Source organism: Numida meleagris, chromosome 6, assembly GCF_002078875.1.
Source record: "Numida meleagris isolate 19003 breed g44 Domestic line chromosome 6, NumMel1.0, whole genome shotgun sequence".
Taxonomy (NCBI): domain Eukaryota; kingdom Metazoa; phylum Chordata; class Aves; order Galliformes; family Numididae; genus Numida; species Numida meleagris.
The window spans coordinates 32,701,427-32,724,461 of record NC_034414.1 but is presented as its reverse complement, the minus strand read 5'-3'; the positions used below and the strand labels follow the sequence as shown (position 1 = coordinate 32,724,461).

Sequence of the window (23,035 nt, the reverse complement as noted above, 5' to 3'; positions counted from 1 at the left end):
TTAATTTCAATTTGCAAGCTGCCACTGCCTACTTTTTGTTTCTTTGTTGTTTTGTTTGTTTGATTGATTAAAAATGAAGGGAATTTTAATTACCTATACTGTTTTCAGTCACAAGTTATAACCTACAGGAATCTTTACTTGATGCGTTTCACTACTGACAATTTATTTAACTCTTGTACCTAAGCCACTCAAGTCAAAAATAATCCTTAAAAAACCTTTGTGAATGTGCAATTTTTTACAGATAATGCAATATCTACTATTTTGAAAAATGTGTTTTGATGATATCTTTATTTCCTCTCTTATCCTGACTAGACAAAGCTCTAATTAACATTCATATAATTATCTAAGTCTTTTAAAATCCCATCTGTACAGTTTCTCTTAATGATGTATACAGAGCATAGCAGACCCAATAAATACGAAGCACATACAGTGCAAGTGCTTTTAATTTAAACCATACTGCTGATTAGTGATGGGGTATTCTGAAACTGTTATACACATTCTGTATTTCAATTGTCATGGGAACTGAACAGCTCTTCCTGCTGAAGTGCACAGTCCTACATATAGCTGGGAGCTGCTATTCCAGCATCTGCTGTGGCTGTGTCTACTATCTAAACAAGTCAACTTTGGAAAGTACTGATTTAGCTAATTTTGAAAACAGGTGGGTGACTTTACTGGAATGTGCAACTCAGCTCAAACGTTTGCAGGGCAGAAATTTACAGTTCTGAATCAATTACTATCTATCACTATTTGTAAATACCAAATTTCCTCAGCTTCATAAGAAAAGGGGTTATTCCTAGCATGCAAGTGTTTCTCTACCCTGCGCATATCACACGACATCCTAAACATTATTTCATATAAGAAATAATTCAGCTTTCAACAGTCAGCAGTCTGTGAAGCAAGGAGAATGACTCCTGGCTGTTTTATGGTTTAAAGCATGACTGAATACACTAACAGGGCTCCATGAAGTACTCATTTCAATACGTATAATATATTTTTAAAATATTTAAACTCCATATAGATCTCATCCTTTAAATAACTAAGAAGAGCACTTCTACTGCACTTAAGAAGTAGAGGCAGTAAAACCACAGAATACTAGAATACCATCAGTGATATGAATGTTAAAATTTGATTCTCTGGTAAATAACGTGTGTGATTATTTGTGCAATTTCAGCTGTTCTTTATTTCAGCTTCTCTATCTGTAAAGTAGGCATAGTTGTAACTTGCAGAGTATTTTGAGATTTATAGTTACAAAATATCAGTGTAATAATTATAGAAAGAACGATCTATTCCTAAATCTTTTAACTCAGTTCTAAATATCAATCCATAACATTTACATTGTGGCAATCATGGTAAAGACTTTATGTCTGATTAATAACTTTTGTAAGGTTAGCTTATTTTTGATGTTTGTTTGCAGGTTCTTCTGGGTAAATATACAGGGGCATCACAAGTGATATTTAAATCTCACCACGGCAACAGACTTCTCTATGCTCTACCAGTAACATATCTGCAGAACTGCCAGATGGGGAGAGAAACTGCAGTGAGAAAATAATGATCAGGTTGTGGTTCAATAAGAAAAAGGATTAGACATTAGATACATGATTTGAAAAGCATTTTGTTACTCACTTTAAATATTTAACTTAAATAAAATCTTTGGATTGATCTGTCTGCATGAATGACAGAAGAAGAAGCCAGAAATATCATAGAGCTAAAGCTGACAGAAATCTTAACCAAATACAATTAATATGGAATATAAAAATGGTAAATATTTGGTTGATAGATGCAGTGGCAATAAGGAAGTCAAAAGGTTACTGTAAATTTTGCCTTAAAGATTTCTAGAAGGTTGTGTACAGTCTCACCTTCTTCAGTTATGGAAAAGAGTGGTAAAAAAAAAGAGCTTTGAAAAATTTGATTCTCCCAGGCTCCTCTGTATACAACAGCTTTAAAAACAAACATTTAAAGACAGCAAACTAGCAAAACCTTACTGCATTTTTTAACCCATTTTCAGGCAGCATTAGATCAACAACAGAAATAATTGCTGTCAGTTTGTACTTTTTGACCAATAATTCTCTGTATATCCTGCAAGAAACTTGAGTGATGCAAATGACCTTATTTTTACAGCACACTTTTATTAAATAGTTTATTATTTTGGCAGACTAATAAAGATTTTGGTATTTGCTTTTATTTGCAATAATATTACCACCACATAAAAAAGGATTTTATGTTCTTTTTGAGGAACAAGGAGGATAAAAGTGTTGATGGATAGTGCAACTAAGGCATCAGCAATGAGCTGGAAATGAGACACATAAATATGAAAGCAGAGCTAAGAAAATAGAACTGCACCCTTGGCCTTTCTTAAAAGAACATACGCATGCCATGGTTCATTCATACAGTTACAGAAACTCCTTTTGTTTGCAGTGAGATAGTGAAAATATGCAAAGACTAAAATATTATTAAGCTTCTCACTTGTTTGACATGTTTCTGTAGTTAATGTCACCATGAAATATTTCTAAAAATTTAGAGAAATGACTGCTGACAATGATGACTTTTTAAAAGATTTTTTTTAATTTGAAGTATTTATTTTTTTCCCTCATTTGAGCTATATAACAATTTAATTTCTCATTTTTCCCTTTTCTGGCCCCAAATAGACCAAACATTGTTCAGATATTATGGAGCAGAGACTTAAAAACCAAGATTAAACAATCATACACAAAATTTCAAACCAAGATTATCGCTCCTCTAATTAAAAGAAAAAAAGAAAAAAAAACTAGATAGGACATAACATCATTAAATGTATTTATCATGAATGGTGGGGGGATTAATTTCTTATTAAAACACCTGTGACTACTGTATTAATTATACAGTAATCTGAGCTCCTGAACAACTCCAGAAATATGGTGGTGGATCCTAAGGGTGCTCCTTGACAGTGTGTAAGGTTGTTCAGCATCTATTATAATCTGAACCTTAATTTCTCAGCAGAAGTAATGTATTTATTTAAGCAAATAATTATGTGTGCCTTAGAAATAATGAAATTCACTTGGTTGAGGATACTTAAAATCTGAATTGTATAATCATCCTTCAAAATGCAGATGATGAAGAAAAATATGAACAGAGAAGTACCACATGAAAAGAGGTGAACAGGCAAACAAAACTTCACCTGTCTGAGAATTTGTGTGTTACATTTGCTTTTCCAACAGGCAGTCAGCAAGTGGGAATCATGAAGTATGAGTTTCAGAGAAGAGCAAGTCTAACAATTAATTATATGTCAAAGCTTAAGAATCAAAAAACTGCTTATGCCCATTGCCAGTCATTCACTCCCTGTCAGTAGTAGTTCACATCTTTCCTGGGATGGCATCCAACCACAGTGGCATCTAAAATATAGCAGGCTATATTGTTACAGTTGGAGGTGAAATTGGAAGTTGCACCAAACAGAAGTGACAAATTCACATTGCTCAGTGTTGCCTAGCAATAAGAGATGAGTTTATTATGAACACTGACTCTATCCATCTCTAATGGGCTTTGTATTCATACCAAAATATCACTATTCTCACAGGCAAATGGGGCAAAGATAGAATGGGGAGAATGAGGAAGCAATCCTGGTAGTTGTAAGCGCTCTCTAAGTTTCAAGATTCTCCTCTGGCTGTTGAGAAGTCCTCAGGAAGAAAAACGCAAGAGGTGCCCCTTCCTTCCCTCGTGGGGTTGGCCAGGTAGATTGTTTCCCCTCTTAACCCTTGTTTGGAATGCCTTTAGTAGTGCCATTTAATTAGTAATGGGATTGTAGCGCAGAAACTTCAGTATGAAAACTATTTACTGAATGGCCTCAAAGAGCTCAGTAGCTGTTTTCATCATGCTCTCAGCCTTCTATTTTGTTCAGATTTTTGTTAGTTTGTTTGTTTTTGGACACTAAAGTACAAAATCTCAGGGAAATCTCCCTCCTCAGACACCTTGCTGTTTTCCTTTTTAACCATTATTTACATGTGAGAACAATTATTTCTACCCTGGACATACTATGGCTCTCACGGTATTAAGTACATAACTATTCAGATAAACAGAATTTTCAAGAAATATTTAAGCATTCTTGGAGTACTTATTGGCCACTCACCCACATTTTTAGGTACCTAATCAATTATAAAAATCCACACAATAGCTTCTGTTAAACAGAGCTCTGATAACTGATCTGTTTCTATGCTTTTATGCCATCTGCATTTTTGACAACTGAATAATTTTAACAACATGGTCCACCATGCCCAAGTTCACATCAGTTATTTTTCCTCTCTTTTTTTTTTTAACTTCACATATCTTCATATATTATAAGAATATATGTTATGTAACACATTTTGCTTTACAGACTGGATTTTACAGTGTTTGATCATTTGTTTGTTTGTTTTTTGAAGTTATAAAAATATAAAAGTGAATCTAAATCCAATGTAAGGAGGCAATGTCAAATATATTGATGTACCAAAAAAGTTGTTACTTTAGAAACCCTCACAAAAAAATACAGCAAACAAACAAATCAAAACAAACAGAAAAACTAAGCATGAACTTCAGACAATATGTACTTTAGGTAAAATAGGATAAAGTCTAGATAAAAGCCATGTTTAACTTATCCTATTTTTTTTAATATTCATGAAATTGTTAATTAAAAATGCAAATGTAAAATTATCTCCTTAGTGTATGTTTTCACCCACCCAATTAATTGAACCAGGAAAAATTTAAGAGTTTTATACTTTGGGTACAAAATGGAGCTATTGAATCAAATTCTAATTTTCTCAGTAAGCTGCACAGGTACAAAAGTGAGGTGCTTACATTTTGTAAATGTTTTTGTAGAACCTTTTAGTAACTTTGGTCCTTTCTTTATTTCAGATTCAATGTGTTACAAACAAACATATTCCACCTGTTACAACAATCTGGCATATTACTTTCTTGATACGTGATGATACAATACCTCTCAGGTTTGCCGAGTAGCAAAGAGAAATGTAAGCAAATGAAAAGGTTTTCCACTTTCACAGTTTTTTTCTGCTTAAGGTTCTGTTTGTCTGAGAACTGTATGAATAGAAGCCATATTTTATAGTATTTCTTTAACCTCTGCCATCTGGTGTAGGTTAGTTTTTCTACTGCCAACATATCCTAGAGGCCTCAGTACCAAAATGTTTAATTTCGAAGTAAACATTTGGACTTCATAAACCCAGTTAAAAAAAAAATAGAGCATCATTTTTTAAAACTATATATTGCATTTGCCACTAGTGATGACATTTGTAAACACACACAGACAAGTGTGTGGGTTTAAAGGCTTCTGGGTACAACTGTATTTTCTGTAACAGAGCTCCAGATCTGTCAGGTCAGCCAACATCTTTAATCACTGCATCGTGGTCAGTTATCATGAAGGAACTTGAATATCCCCTCCTCACCCGAAGTCTGATCTTGTGTGAAGGGATTTGTACCACCACAGCCAAAACCTTCTCAGTCAAGAATGGTTTCAGGCAGATAATACTCACTCACGCTGAAACCAAAGCTTTAGCAGCTTTTTTTAAAAAAGAAAAAAAATTAACCAAACTTGCTTTATTGCAATAATGGAGGACTGTTTCTACAGAAGAATTTGGGCAAATACTAACCACTTAAAAGAAAGAACGTAATAACCATATTTCCAGCAAAATCCTTATCCTACGCCTGAGGAAAACAAAACAAAATAACACAACACCCCATCAAAGACACAAACAAAAAAAACAACCTTATGTATCAGAATTCTAGCACCAAGAGGATAAAAGCCTTTCTAAATTTACCAAAATGTTGAATTTTTTCCTAGCCAGTAAGTTTGCAAATCTCAATTAGAAAGCAATACTGTTGACTGTCACAAGCATGTCAAGCATACCCTTAACTGGAATGAAAAACTGAAGGAAACTTGCTGCTGGTGGAAATGGGTGGGCATACACAGTTCATCTTAATAAATATTCTTCAGAGGCAGACAATCGCCACTGAAAAGGCATAGAGATGGTACAAATACAAAAGGAGAACATTTAATGCTGTGTGTAAGCATGATTGGAAGTGTAGAGAAAAGGGAAACAGCAGTTTGGTTACTTTACTCTGATTTAGGGAAAGTGTCCGAAAAAATGTTAGGAAATACCACTTTTTTCCACTTCCACCTGGTTAAAAACATTTTTTGTGTTTATCTCTGAATTTTAAAATATCAGTGTTAGCTTAGTTTGTCACCTTCTTAAGGCTTTCTGGAGTACTCAGAAACACGTTTTTGGCACATGCTGATTCCTTTAATGAAAATTTCACAAAAGATGAAAATCTTACTGTTTATTCAGGTTCAGATTCAATACGTGTTAATAAAAATAAAGAAAAGTAAATAATCTAATTAACAAGTGGTTTTTCAAGGGCTGAGCTGTAAGGCAAAAGTTACACCCTCTTAATTTAATTGATTTAAAATTTGACTAGTTTAATCAGTGTAATCTGGTAATGAAGTTTCATGATATTTGTTGAATTTAGGAGGTTGCGTATCACCCTTCATCCAATCTGGGATATGGTATTCGGTATTACTTGTAAGAACACTAACTGCAGTTATTTTAATAAGCTCTGTTATAAACAACAGCATCTGGGGAACACCTTGCCTCCACAATGAGAGTAGTGACTTCTGGTGCCTGGATGGACAGCTGGTGAAATTGGCCTAGTGTGAGCCATCAGAACTAATAACCGGTGCCATAACATAGCTTGTTTAATCATCACTGAAACTAGTTCAGTTTTACATAGTCATTTTCTGATACTAGCTTACTTTGAGACAATTCAAGTTTTTTCACCACACTCCTTAGATCTTCTCATGCTGCTTAGTAATGATTCCTAAGCTGACATGCCCTGGGAGGTCTTCTACCTCAGTGTTTCTTAGAACTTGTTGAGTAGGAAACCTGGAGAACCTGTGCTCAGATCCTGACAGTGCCTGGCCCTTCCCTCTCTTCTCAGCAGCTCTTACCAGCCAGCTCAATTTCTGACCTCTTGAGTCTGACCCACTCATTTTCTCAATGAACTCCAAGCTAGATGTCCTGTGTCCAGCTTGGTACTGCAACTATTGGAGTATTATCTTTAGCTTTAAGAACTCAGACATGCACTATCTGTCCATCTTTTTATTTATCTTCTTTACCAGTTTTTCCTCCAAACCATTTGTTGACTTTACTGGATTTTGCAAAGAAGGACCACAATATTCCTACTTTTTCTTGTGAAAATAAGCATCTTACAGTTAGATACAGTTAGAGCTCCAACAAGGAGAAGCTACAGTTATTAGTTGCACATCTGGCCATTCATTAAACATGCAGTGTAAAGCCAGACACACTACTGTGATGCTGCTTGCTGTGTGAGTAGGGAAAGGACATAGGAAGAATCTGGAAGTAGATTTTATGAACTTTCATCTTGTGCCATTCCTGTCTTAAACCTGGGGGCTAAATTGGTCCTAACTGAAGTGAAAGAACCTCAGGCTCAACTCCAGCACCCAGACCTAACTCCTGCCAAGGGGCAGGTTCAGAGCTCTGACAGTCTTCTCTGTATTTCCTACTTAAAAACATTATCCCCATTTTCACTGACAGCTTCTATTCCATCTTGTCTGCAGCTAATTTGACTGCCAGCCTTGGGCTGAGGGCTTCATATGGCAGAAGTATGCCAGGCTACTTAAAGAAATGTTTTAGATTGGGATGCCATTGTGAGGCTTCACATGGTTTCAAATGCATGGTTGTGCCCCTTGTATACATCAAAAAATTCTATATTTTAATTCTATATAGAAGGGAACTTACCTGCAGGTGCAAAGTGTATTAAAGTGCTATTTGAGTAACTAGACTCATATCAGAAATAAATTAGGTCAATGATTTAGATTGTTAATTCAGGGTGTTTTTTTGTTTTGTTTTTTTTGTTTGTTTGTTTTTTGTTTTTTTGTATATTTGATAAACATGTAGGGACTCGTGATCACATACCATGAATATGTTGCCTGTTTTTATCAGGTGACTTGTACAGGGACAAGTAGACAAGTAGAGGTATCTTCATGATCATATACAACATATCAGTGGAAGGGACTGTGAATAATAACGCATTGAATCTAGAGCTTGTCAGGAGCTTCATTCAAGGGCCGCCATGTATTTTTAATTATTTTGCTTACTGTACAATAAACAGTCAAATACATTTTCAGACACTGAGTGCATATTTTTCTATAATACACATTTTTAAGCAGGTTTCTTGGCATGCATTTTGTTTGTACTGTGCTTGAGGTTGTTTATGGCATTAGTGATTTGTGTGTTTGTGCATGTTTGCATTCTGTCTGTTTATGAAGTATTTCACTGGTACCCTTACACAGCATGTGGTCGGCCGAAGACTATATTTGCTAGCATGTGTAGTTAGCATGCATTTTACTGAAAGGCATTTTAAACTAAGGTAGGTTAGATGCTGCTTACATGCAATTATGTAAAGACAGATTTGCAGGTTATACTTGTCTTCACAGTAGTTAGATACAGAAAATACCTGCACTATATTAAAGATGGAAGTGAGAATTTGTGCCATTTTTTCCAGCAATCACATCCGTTTGGTGTTTTTGAATTTCAAAAAGATAGGCCAATTCTATTAATAACAGGAACATTAGTATATTTTTATTACCCTAGATGTCAGAAATAATTAGTAGATGACTCACTATTTTATAATAATCTCATGTGTTTAAGTCATCTTTGAATTGAAGTATAGGAGCAAAAACAAACTTCTAACAAGGATAATTTAAATCACTTTAGCCTATTATTGACAGCTAAGAGTAAGCAATACTTTCAGGACCCACAGACAGGGTTGCAAAATTAATCTGTGAATTACACAGAGCTTGGAGTGTTGATACTTTTCCTGATATTTTGAAAGTGTAAGTTGTACAGCACGTGCCTAACAAGACAATACAGAAATACTAGTTGCAAAAAACATAGATGTTTAGCAGCTTTAGACAATCTCAGGCATCAGTTCAGTAAGAATTTTGTGAGCACTACAGGGTAAAATGTTGCTTTCTTTAGAGGCCTAACTGCTGCTTTAAGAACATCATTCTTCCCATAAATTTTATCCTAGATTTCAAGAAGCTTGTCATCTGCAGAAATTATTGAGGATATGCATAAAACTTAGAAGAAATAGAATTGACCAATAATAAATGATTTTGAAAATTCACCCAATATTATTATACTACTATTTTTATAAAGTACTTCACAGGTAATAAACTCTACGTATCAGCTCTGATTTTCTTGGAGATATTTTTTTACAAGTATGCCTTCACCCTTTCTAACAGAATATTATTAGACGCTTTCCTAATACTTCTTCTACCGTGCTCAAATGGGCATTTGTGAGATCTTAAAATACATTTCATTAAGATTATCTGTCTTTGAAAATGAGAAATTAATGAATACTAGTAGAAGTTGTGCAATTTTCTATCTAGTTTCTGAATATAAAATACAATACTACTGTATAATTTATAACACCACGCTGTGCTGCACAACCACAGTTGTTTCTTATGTATAACGCTGTAATGTACAGTGATACCTTTGCTTAAGAATAATTATTTAAGTGACTTTAAGTGAATTAGAAAGATGATAGCTAAAGGTGGAGTTCAGACCCTCCAGCTACTCTTTCTGTTTGTAGCATGCCATACCTATGTTATTCCTGAGAAGCCTAAATTCAGTTCATAGAAAATAACATTTCTATGCCTCAAGCCATATGAGCCATTCATACAGAAATGAGAAGCAATATGTGTACAAAAATAAACTTTACATCTTATGACAGTAGCAGCAGGTTCATAGTGCCAAGAAGAAAAAAATGATGAAAGAAAGACAAAGCTGACAAACTGAATTGTGTCTAATCTGAATGTTGAACTTTGTCTCACTAACAAGGCAGTGGATTGTTGTTTTTTTATCATGAAATAATAAATTACTGTTAAAAAAGGGAAAATTATAAAGGTTTCTTCCTATAATAATGCATTAAAATAAATATGTATGCCCTATGTAAATTCTTAGGACTTGTCACCTATATAGATATCTTAAACGTTTTAAACTGGGAGAAGACGATTTTAGTCAAAACTATATGATGATTCTATATTAGAATCATCTACATTACATTACAATTCTACATTAGATAGTACAGAGATGTGTATCCAAGCAGAAGCAAATTAAAAATCCAAATAATCACAATTCTCTATTTTTGCATATTAGTTTGTAATATTTTATATAATACAGTACTCTTATACTAGTATTCTGTACTACATATAGACACCTATATATAGTGGATTGAAAATGCACACATAATATATATCTCCTATCTATACATGGATTTGATATACCAGTTATTGTTTGCATATAAATCAGAAGTGATTCTGATAAAGTCAATGTTTAGAATGTTGTAAGAGGTTATCATCAAGTGCTTTATGTATAGTAAACACATATTAACATTTAAGAGATGAGCCAAGACAATACTTAACTTCTCATTTTGGGCTGTGTCCAAATACTGGCTCATATGCTAACTACTGAAAAGTACAGTATTTTGATAATATTCTTCATCAGACATATATTTATTTTGTAAAAAAGATCTATGTATCTTGAGTGTTATTGGAAACAGGCTTTAACTTCTATGTAATTTACATGTTTTCAACATTTTAACCTTGGTATTTTCCATTTTGTGCTTTCAGTGTGTTGAAAGTACTGGAGAAAGGACAGCTCACCTCCCAAGAAAGCTCAGTAGATATTTTGGGACTTACAGCATATAAGAAGTTAGGCACCGCTCAAGTGAGCATGGTATTCACAACTCCCTAGAAAATACTTTTAAACCCTGAAAATTATTTTTGATTTTGCAAACAATATTACAATTATTGTCTAATTTTTTTTCACCTAATATATAAGAATACCCCAAGGGATTGAAAATGTGTTCAGCTGCGTTATACGTATCGGCTTCAGGCATCATTACCCACTAAAAGTCACTTCAGCTCCAGGTGTGGCCATTTGCTATTAAGTAATCAAGCATCTCGTTACTAATCCACTTTAAAAATAAAATTTCTGTCCTTAAGACAAAAGGAGAAGGATACTTTTCATGACATTTCCAGTGAACTGGAACTTCTTGCTTGAAATGATATTCCAAAAACTCGCTTTATCTTTTGGAACTGGGTCAGAGTTTTTCTAGCCTTGATAGAATTGGCATCCTTTCTCCAAATAGAAATATGCCAGCCATAGTATTTTTTTTTAGTAATACACTTACCATGCAGAAAATCTTTGATAAGGCCACATCTGCAACATTTGTGTTATAGACTTCCATGAACCTGCAAGATTACCTGACTGTAAGTAACCCCTTCTGCCATTTGATGTTACTAAGACTTCAGAAATCTTGACCGTGAGACAGCCTTCTTTTTCCCCCAAAGGCTCAACATTCTTTCTGTGCTACATGTCTCAGAAGAACTCTTTGTTTGAAGAAGCTGGGCAGGGTAAAGCTGGCAGACTGGAACACTGCCCTGATGTGTTGTGACAGACATGTAATCTGCCATTTGACCACTGGTTCACACATCAGTGTTAATGTGAATGTGACACCTCTCAGCATACTGTTAATCATGCATTACTCTTCTGTCTAAAATCTTGAGATGTGGAGTAGACTTTTATTCTCTTTAGAAGACTACCCAAAAAATCTAGTGAAATGAAAATTTAGAGCCATAAATGCAAGCTGATTGACAGCTGCAAATCATAGACACAGCAACATTGTTATATACATATTTATAGATCCATAGATTTTAAAACTGAAAAGGATTAGAACATTCTGCTTAATCTGACACACTCCTTTTCCAAACATCCAAGGAGTTAAAGACATAGTCCCATGTCAAGTGTGAAGAAACCTAGAAGATGTCCAGACATGAGATTGATTCAGCTTTCTTTTCCTCACAAACATTTTTTTGTCTCTTGGGTTTCGTTTCCTTTTCTCCTGGTGCTTCATCACCAAAGTGCCCAGGAGTTCATCTGCTTTCATTCAACTGAAACGCATGTACCAGATGGTGCAAATAGCCCAATATATTTCAATCCTGTATCCATGTCAAAAAAAAAAAACAAAAAAAAAACAACCAGGCAGACTGCTGCAATTCTTGGTTGCTGCAACTAATGGTATCAAAGGCTGGCTAAGAAGAGTGACACTGCTTGACAATGAGTAAGATTTTTCAGGTCTGGCAGAGAAGTTTCTTTGGAAGCTAAAACCCTGCTTCTACTCTGTAGGAGTTGCTTTTCATGATTATTTAAATTGTGTTTACACTAATCTATAAAGGATGTAAAGAAATACAAAAATAGAGTTGCAGAAACATGTCTAGTTAGGATACTTTATAGTAACCATTTCATCACCTGTATTTTAAGTATATTATCTACTTTGTTGTTAGAATTATAATAGAAATTGGCCTACAATGGAAAGATCTCTATTCTTTCTAGCATACATGAGCACCACAGCGTTCTGCTTTTGCTGTCTGAATAGCTAAGACCACTGGTCTCTTTAGGTCGATGATGAGTGAAGAGTTATGTTTGTATTGGAAAAAAGAAATTGGAGGTAGTTGAAAGCTATTTGTGACAAGAGTTGACATTAGTTCTGTGGGGGCTGACTCCTAGGTACCATAACAATAACACAGAGCACAGCAAGAGTTGTTTTTTCTTATTTCTTCTTCTGAAGTGTTACTAATCTCACGAACAACAGAAGAATCACATATGATACGTTAGGATACCCTGCCCCTCTGTCAAATCTTTTAGGTTCAGGAAAAGTATTCTGCTACTTGTGCATAATTTGATCTTCCTCTTGTTTACAAGCTAAGGTATGAGAAATTTAAAACCTGTTGGATTTTTCTAGGCATACAGTCTTTTTATATCAGTTTAACCTCCCCATCAAGCTTTTTTGCTGTATTTTTTATTTCACTGAAAATTAATATTTGGTTTGAATCAAATTTTTTACCACTGAAGTGTCAGAGGCTTGATTCTTCCATCTGGGACAAAGAATTTCAGAGCTGAGCAGAACACCACAGCTATGGTCACATAACTGAAATAACTGCCTTGAGTTAATAATAGAATTATCTGCACAATCCTTTTGTGTAAGTGTACATGTATATGAATGTTCTTGTTGAAAAATCTATTTATGTGTATTTATATATATTCAGAAGCTCTGCTTTCCCTGCGGTCTTGTGGTGTGGGTGATTCTCTTGTGCTTTGTAGTTATAGAAATATAATATTAGGCAAAGTTGATTCTGAAAAGTATTGTTTACTTAGCTAAAGGCAACTAATAGATTAAGTAAGAATCATGAATCAGACATTTGAAGCAAGTTGTATGTACTGAAAAAGTGTAAAAATTAAGGCAGGAGAGAAATGTTATTTAATATGATAGATACGAGTGCAACTAAGACTACTGGTATAAAGACAATAAGAGAAACTTCAAACTATCAGAAAAAAATCTGGAGAGTGAAGTATATGCAATAAATGACTGTATAATCTGTACAGGAAAGCATTAATAGTCCAATTGCTTGAGATTTTTAAAAGGCCAAAGGAACAGCAAAATACATGGTGGGGAGAAAGCTTGGAATTGGCAGGTAGATGGATTAGCCGACCTATTAGTTCTTTTCTATTGCAAACTTCTACGATTTTATGTGGGGAAAATTCCTTTTCAACCCACGCTGGCAATCTGTTTATGCTCTGAAGTATGATGATTGACATCCCTTTTAACTTTTAACCTAAAGAATGTCTCTGCAAGTGTTATTCCTACATATAAATGTCTAATGCTTTTAATAAAAAAAAAAAAGTCTCTCAATTAGGGGACTGTATCCATGTGCAATGCAGAATGGAGATCACAACAGAGTCTGAGGTGTTATAGCGGCATGGGCAGCACTCCCACTCAGGAAGGATGGGGCGTTGAGGAGGAAAAGGGAGTATTTGGGGCTTAAAGACTACAGAGAGATTGGAAGCAAGTGAAAAAAAAGTGGTTGAAAAACAGGAAGAAAGAAGGGTATAATTTTTTTTTTTTGAAAGGAGCAATAGGAAATAAAAAAACGGAATGAAAGGTGAACGTGGAAAGGTGTAAGAACACAGAAGCAAGATAGGAGAGGAGAATAAATTTTTGGACTTAAAGAAGAAGAAATACTGATGTGCTGCCTGTTAATTATGGTACCAGAGTACTTTCTACTTATAAATATTTTTACCCTTGTTTCATCCATGCCTTAATATATATTTTTTTCATTACAAACAGTGTAATACTTGGTAAATGCTGCTGAAGAACAATACATGGATTTTATTAATAAACAGTGCATTTCACAATTAAAACTTGGATAAAAATAAAGCACACTCTTTGAAAAAATGTCTGACAATCCTTGCTTCATTTTGCCCTTCAGTGGGAGGCTGGGGATGGGTTTATGAATATTCTTTCACAAAAGAAATAACTAAGAAATGCTAAACTAGCAAAACTTAACAACTTTAAATAATATTATGAAAATGTTGTTCACATTTTATGTCACATTTTATGTTTGTAAAAATACAAAATTATTACAAATAAAAATTAAATTTTTTACAGAGATTTCCAGTTACTCAAAAATGTGTTTTCGATGTTGCTTTTTCTCACTTAAAGTTTGCTAAAGCCTCAACTACATTTCTGTTGAGGGCTGTAAAAAAGATTGAAGCCGGGTCCTGGAATATGAACAAACAATGCATCTAACTTAGTGCCCCACAGAATATTTTAAAATTATTTAACACAAATCATCTCAGTGTCAACAACTCATCACAGATAAACTATCTAATTAACAGAAGCCATCATAGTATTTGAGAACTCAGTCTTGGCTCAGTTGATATACCAGAAGGGCACTCCTTGATAAGAAAAAATTATAAAGGAAGGTTTAAAAAAATTACTGCCTGAAGTAGATTCTTTTTAGTTTTAAATTAACCCTCTGCTAGTTTTTTTTCTTCCTTTATTATTATTATTTTTTGTGAATCCTTATGAGATAACAAGCAAGGCTGACCTCGTATTCGTAGGTATATCCCATGCATGTTCCACGATTCTGTAATGTGGTCTATTTTACGGTGCAGTATATTTTCTGAGTCTGCCATGGACTTGATACCATGCCAAAATGACAGCTCAGTTAGCAAAAGTGTCCCTTTCATAACCACTTCTGAGATAGTTTTATCCCACTTCTAAAAAATTACAAATGTTGTCGGTATCTTGAGGGTAAAAACTTCATTCCAAAACACTTTGGGGCATCAAAGAAATGAGTGATTGTTGCAGCACAAACCTGATGCTTAATGCAATCCAGGTACTTTGCTTCCCCACATGAACTCTGTGGTGAGAGAAAGCCAACAATGGGATCTGAATAAACAACATAAGCCAAAAGATTTACCTAAATTGGGAAATATCAAAGAAAGATTTCTCTTAAAATAACCCCTTTCTCTGAGGGGTGATATTTACGTGTCTAGGTTGCAGGAAGAGAATTCTGTACAATAAGACTATTTATCCTAAAGTTCGTCCCAAAAGTAATAACACCTAATGGTATTTTGAACATATTTCTTTCCCTCCCCACTTGGCTACAGTTTTTCCCTCCAGCTCATATTATCCAGTAAGAATTGATAGAAATTAGAATTTTTTTTCTGCAGGTTCCATGAATATAATGGCAGTCTCAGAGGATGGATTTTAGTTCTTCCAGGAAACTACAGGATAGCTGAAAAAGGGGGAATCAGAGTAACATTGTAAGAAACATTAATATGTGACACTCTGACAAATACTGTAATATGGAGATGACAAACAAAGGTCATGCCATTAAAGTGTTTTCCTGAATAATATTTCAGAATTGAGAATTTTCTCAATTGAGAATTTTCTCTGAGCTAGAACAGGTTACTCTGCTGACAGCAAGTTTTGCAAGACAATAACTTATCCTTAGTCATTATTGCCATACCTAGAGCACTTCTAGGTTTGAACAAAAGCATACCTTCCACCATTTTAGCAAATAGAGATGCTGAGTTTTACAGAGACTTTTAAAAATAAATAAAAAAAAGAAACAACAATAGAAGCTGAATAACCTACAGATGTTAGTGTCAATATATTCTGCAGCAGAAGATTCATTTTAAACCATGATCTGACTGAGATTTAGTGTCACATGTATGGAGGTACTTAGAGACCTAACCCAACTACCTACTTTAGCAAATCCAAGCTCTAGCATTAAAAATAAATGAAAATGCTTGAAAGTAAATGTTTCCATATTACTTCAAAAATTTTGAAAGCTCTGAATTTTTAATGGATTTTGTTATAGTCATTTAATTAAAAATTATTGCTCACCTTCAGTTATTACTTGCCAGCATTATTGAGAAAGACTGATACGAAAGACAGTAAGTCATTCTGATCATTTTAATGGTGTCAACATGTCATACAATGATTCAGATGTACAGAATTTCATTTATTTGTCTTGATTTTAACCTGACTGTACAGTAGAAGTGATGTTATTCTAGAATAATTCTGATAAGGAATGTGTGAGTATTGACTAGGAATCCGCAGAGATCATTGAGCCATCTATGCATGCAGCCATCTAGTAGGTATGGAAGACACGTCAGTGTATAACTTTTTGTACAATAGACTGAAAAAAATCTCAAAAACTGTAAACTGCCTAAGGAGCCTAGCTGGGAAAAATAAGACTATTGTCAATGTTTTTGGTCTGTCCTATATCCACAGATTTCTTGATATAAATTTCACATAATGTTATTAGAAGTCTGTTTCACTCAGTAACACTCTAGAGAGATTTTTTCATGCCTTCTCCATATATAGAGGAATATTACTGGGTATGGGTATATTGCAAAATTTTTTTTTTTCTGAGTGGGAAAGCAGCTATCTTTTCTACTTTCTTTCATATATAATGAATTAATGTTCAAATTGAAGTTAGCAGTGTCAATGATCATGCCATTCTTGTACATCCCTCAAAAAACATGTTGTATCTCAGGAGTTGTGGAAATAAATAATTTTTCTAATTCTTTGCAGTTTCAGATAGTGATTTCAATTCAAATTAATGGCAGCATTAACAAGCACACGTAGTCTTTCATCAGACATAGACTTGAACAAACTTGAAGTTTTCAGAGGTCTTCTCCAAGTCTGGGGAAGCTACTACATTATATATCCTGCTGTCTTGAACAGTCCAGACAACATGTAACATTATCACGTTAACATGTTATAATAATTATGAAGAAATTCTAACTGATCTCAGTGAATTCATTTCTATAAAAAGAACAGCAAAATCCTTATAAAGCATTAACAGCTCCTCTGTACCACCAAAACTCAGAAGCCTCAGATTCTTGCTTAACCTCTCAAGAATCACTGTAAGAAAATGCAACAAGCCAGGGACAAGACATAAGTTTAAGTTGAAAGACTAATTTCTGAGAGGTATTTTTCATCAAAAATGGAAATTAATTTTTCATCAAAAATGGAAATTAAATTATTTCTCAAGTATTGATTTAGATCTACACATACTCAACACCGACAATGAGTGCACACACAACAGAATGTCTGGAGTCCAAAAATGTCTCTATACCATCATCGTATGTTCCTGAGCCTGACACTGGCAGCATACTGAAGCAGTATCTCCTAAATGTTAAAGTGGGTTAGTTTGCATCTGATAAATGTTAGAAAAAGGGCTAGCTTTCTAAGGATCATTCTATCACATTGGGATTAACATTTTCCTCTTTGTCCCTTAAGCTTCTGGAGGGGCTGACATAATTCAATGACTACAGAAGTAACACCTTTGTCATTTTCATTGTACTTCATTTCACCTTCTCATTTGTGTCTTTTTAAAATAAGATGTCTAACTGAATATAGTAATCAATGTGCCATCGATTTATATAATGGAATTGTAATCTTCTCTTTCCTATTCTCTATTGCCTTCTTAACACAATTTAACATCTTATTTGCTTTTTTAATCACCACTGAACAAGTCTCTTCATTGAGCTGTCTACAGTAATGCCTAGAGATTTTTTTTTTCCTGAGAGGTTACAACTAATTCAGGAGACATCATTATCTATAAATACTTTAGACTGTTTCCACTAATGTGTTTTAGGGAGGTCTTATCTTTGTTGAGGCTAATCTGCTATATAGTTGTTCAACCAGTTATTTTTGCAAAATTCCTCTAAAGTTCTTCATAGTCCCTTGATACATGTTAGTTTACAATTTCAGCTGCTTTTCCAGTTTTAGTCTTTAGCCTGTTTTCAATTTGAACATACAGAGTGAAAAAGATTTTTTTTGCTTTTGTGTAATTGGCTCTCTGTTCATTATGTTGGAAACAAGAATTTAGATGCTATCCTTTCAGTCTGTGATGATAGAGCCACAATAATCAACAACAACAAGACAGGAAGAACTCCTAAGAAATACCTGAAAAACACCTACTGTAAAATGGCAAATCTAACATACATAGCAGTCTAGCCATAGCTACATGATACAGCATTGGTTTGTACTCCTATCAACGGATTCAGTGCTAGAATGCTTGTATACTATTATTATGTCACTTCAATTATTTTATGTTTCTGTTACTTCAGAATTTGGTGATGAATGTAGTTACAACCGTGCACTGTATTGATGGAATTTCTAGAATTTCCTTCATTAAATACTGTTTTATTAAATCTGTCCATTCGGACTTTGTGTAATAGGTAAACATAAAGAATCTTCAGCCTTTTCAAAAGACTAATTTTCTGCTATGAACACCACGTCATTACAATTCAACTGATTGCAAAGAATTTGGATTGCAGTGTGATTCACTGAACTCATATCATCCACTCAACCTCAGCAATACCTTAGAGAAATACAAAGCAGAATAGCTGTCTTTTATATTGTACTCTCTCAGTACAAGAATAATAGAGATGCCGTGAACATTGCAGAGGTGTCACATTAGTTGCTCTGTGCTAGTGCTGAACTAAATAGTGTAAAGGAAAAGGGAACTTACTGTTAATTTTTTTTTTACAAGCATGAAATAGATGAACACTGCTTACAAATGAGCCTTATTTAGTTTTAAACGCATTTCTTGAAGTAAATAGTGTATTTCCCTAATTTTCATGTCTTTTGGTATGCTTCCAAAAAACTTGGAAGTGAATTAGTGTGCAATTTGCATCCAAATCTCAGCCAAGGGGATGTGGTTTATTATAATACATGGCCCTCCTAATTATTGAACAGCCCGAGAAAACTAGGCACAGTGTGCATCTGTTATTGCTTGACCACAGTGCCAAACATAATTTGGCAAGCACAGAAATGTACATTGAGCAGACCTACAGTCTAATTTGCATTAGTTTGTAGTAATTATATGAAAGCTATAACTGAACTAAGCTTGTCCTCTCTTTTTAGATCACATCATTCTTTTTGAAAAGAAATCTCAATCAAAAATGGAAAACAACTAAGTAACACATATTTACACAACCCTGAGAAATTCCTTCTTTGCACAGTGAACTTTTTAAGTATTATTTACGCATTACTCAAATATTATTTCTGCTTATTTTGTAGAATATCAAAGAAAAGAGCCTTTTTTTTTCCTGTGGTTTTATTTAGAATTTTCCGTGTTTTCTTTTATCCCCATTCAGAATTTTTTTTTATCTCTTTTGCCAAATTCTAAAATGCTGTACAATTCAACAACCCATTACTGGTGATTATAGACAGGGGCATTTTTAAATTCAATTACTAAGGAGGAAGGGGAGGAGAGTCCTTGCCATTGCCCCTTTCTGTAGTCATTTAATTCAAACTACTCTGTCAAAAGGGAAGCAGTCTCACAATAAGCCACCTTGTGTCAAAATAATGCTGGAAAGTAATGACCAAAGCCCAGGTAAGTTGGAATGCTATGGTAAAAATCCCTGCAGATTTTGTCCTACCAAAGTTCCAAGGGAAAATTCTTGCTTCTTTCCTTATTTTTCTAGGGATGTTAGGTGTTCAAATATACAGTACATCATGACTCTGTGTAAATGGTTATGGGAACCTAAACTAAGCCAGAATGTAGGAAAATACAGCAGAATCCCATCTACAGAAATAATAGTTTTATGACATTTATTATGTAAATAAAATGCTTTCCTGAAATGCAAGAACTGGGCATAAAACAAGGAGAAAGCAAGTCAGATTGAATTCTCATTGAAATCAATGATAAAAACTACTATTCACTTCATCAGTAACAGAATCGAGCATAGAAGGACAAGGTTCTTTTCTCCCCTTCTTAACTAAACACAGACATTTTCTGCTTCAGCTGCAGGGGCTGAGAAGCAGAGGCAGTGTCTTTGTTGTTGGTAAACACTTTGACAATTCATAGTATTGGACCAGTCAGAGGGCTTTCAATCTCAATTATGAATATTAAGAAATAACTGTGTAGTCAATGCAGTTACGAATTCTCCGATAACTTAGAGTAATTATTAGCTGGCATATCCAGAGTCACATACAGTTACCGTGAAATGACCATACGGAGATTATGTAAATGAGTTTCCAGGAGTGTAAATGCAATGAAGTATAAAAGTGAATAAAAACCGTGGAATATCACAAAATGATTGAATACTACCTCTACACTCTGATTAGCTGCTCAAATCTATTTTCATAAACAAAAACAAACTTGCAGCCAATTAGAGGGGAAAGAAACCCTAAGGTACTTCTGCTTACAAATGGCATTTCACAGTTGACCAAATGATATTGTTTTCTTTCTCATCTGCTGTAGCATAGTATGTGGAAAATAAAGTTATCCTAGCTTATACAATGTTTGCTGTAAAACTAAAGACATTATCAGTCTTAATACTATTATATCTGCCTTATTTTCCATTTCAATTTTTAAACTAGTTCTACAATAAAATAGTGACTGTATAAGGAGACAGCATTTTACTGAACCCATCTCTTTCCATTAATCCCTGTTTCCTATCCTATTGCTTCAGTGACTGAAATAAAGCAATGAAGGAAAGAAACTTGATAAGTGTATTGTAAAGGAAAACCACACTTTTTTGATAGCACCAAAAACTGCTCCATAAAGAACAATCTATCATTGTCTAGTTTGGTGTTATTTTTTGTTGTTGTTGTTGTTGCTGTTTAGTAATTAATTAATATTTCAAATCCCTTTGTAAAATTGCAGCAATTGTTATTGTTGCTGATAAAATGTAAGAACAAGGCAGACTCAGTAAACAGTGATGAATTGTTTTCTGCTTTTTGGCTTCATGAAGCAGAAGATACTACTCATCATTGCACAGTTTGGGACATGGGTAAAATACCACATCTCACTGGTCCCTGTCTTTAGTGGAATATTTTATTTTATGTATCAGCTTTAATGTGGTTCAGGTGTTTTGCCAGAAGACATTCTCACACTAGGCATATTCATTCTTTAGAATGTATAATGTGAAGTCTATGCAACTGATTCCTCATCAGAAGTGTTTTGACATGCCTGGTTTTAAGACTTTTCCTCTAACAGGCTTATTCTGCGTGACCACCAAATAGAAATCACTTGGTTTTCAACACAATAAAAATTCTGAAATACACAAAAGATGGCATAAGATTAATAATTTTGAAATTAAAATATTTTTTCTCTCCAGTAATCTTTGTTGATTTTCCTCATTTATTACTTAAAATGTAATTCATCATTCATTTAACTTCAGACATCTCCAGAAACATGAATTGTACCATAATACCTAATTTGGGTTTTAACTTGAATTAAAGAGAATCACCACTGAATACAGTTAAACACTTTATGATGACTTGTTGAAAGAATAATAATGGAGATATGTATGCAAAACACTTTCTGTTAGTCAAAGCCTGCATAAAATAAGACGTATGTGCTTCACCAAAGGTATATACATTTCCTTTCAAGACACTGATGGATTTCTAATGGTGCATGGATTGTGTGTATCTATGTCTTGAAAGCAGAATTCATACGAACATTTTGCAGAATGATTTCCTACAAAACAATTCATTTTCAACTTTTGATTTCCAGCTGCAATGTTTGACCTGGTAGTACTACTCTGAAAGAGCCTCTGGGAAAGAAAAAAAAAAAAAAGAAAAGGTGAGTTTAATCACATAGGAGAGATATCTTGGAACCTCTCACAATTTCATGTAAGGATGTGTAAGTCTAGCCTTAGTCAAATAACTCACTGCTTGAAAATGAAAAGTTTGGCACAAGTGAAAGTTATCTAGTTGAGAACTCTTTTAAAAAATATGCCTCCAAACAACTTAGTCTAACAGATCTTTGTATAACACAGGCAAAAAAATTATCTTAAGTCTTTTTTATGAGCCAAGTAACTTCTTGTGCCAAGGCACTACTCAGAAGCCATCTATCAATACAATGAAAGTTCTACGTAAAGTTACAAACTTGGTGTAAATTATCACAGAAGGGGAATTCCTCCATCTTTATCTCTGCCCATAAATTTAACGATGGTTTTGGTTTACTTAGGCATAACTTCTAGGGAAAGCAAAATCCCTTCCTGGTGCAGATACAAAAAGCAATGGAGAAACTACCACTTGCTGAGCTAACGTGTTCCAGGAATTATCACTCTCACTGTTGGGAAGACAAAATAAAACTAAAATCTTTATTTCTTTGGTTATTTTCTGCTCATAATCACTTGGTCTGCTATCTGCTAGATGAAACAGCTGTTGTATACTCAGCAATTTCACATCAGAATCAGGTATCCTTTATCCTTTTCACTAACTAAACAGAAGCAACTGCCATATTCTACTACCTGAAAACATTTTTCCAGATTCATAACACCTGGGTGCCTAGTAGGAAAATTGAATTGAAAAGCTGTTTGGTGAATGTCACGTATTTGATATATGAATTCTCAGCTACCAAAAATAGAAATGTGACATACTGATTCTTCAATATGATTTTTGAATTTCTTCTACAAAAAATAATTTGTATTGATATAGTGCAGAAAGCAGACAGTAGCTATATAAGCAAAAAAATACTTCGGCTTTAATTAACATAACTCATTCCTTGTATTTTGCACATCTTTATTATTATTTATTTCTAATATACATGGGCTTCCTTAACTTGATTCCTTTTTTTTTTTTTTTTTTTTTTTTTTGTTTTTATTTATTT

The 23,035-nt window shown here is 34.1% G+C and overlaps 1 long non-coding RNA gene across 1 annotated transcript; it reads left to right on the top strand.

The window, feature by feature from the left end:
* Positions 838-4,971, top strand: LOC110401072. Its single transcript, XR_002440238.1, has 3 exons — positions 838-1,556; positions 3,551-3,704; positions 4,861-4,971. It is a non-coding gene; the product is annotated as an uncharacterized LOC110401072 (long non-coding RNA).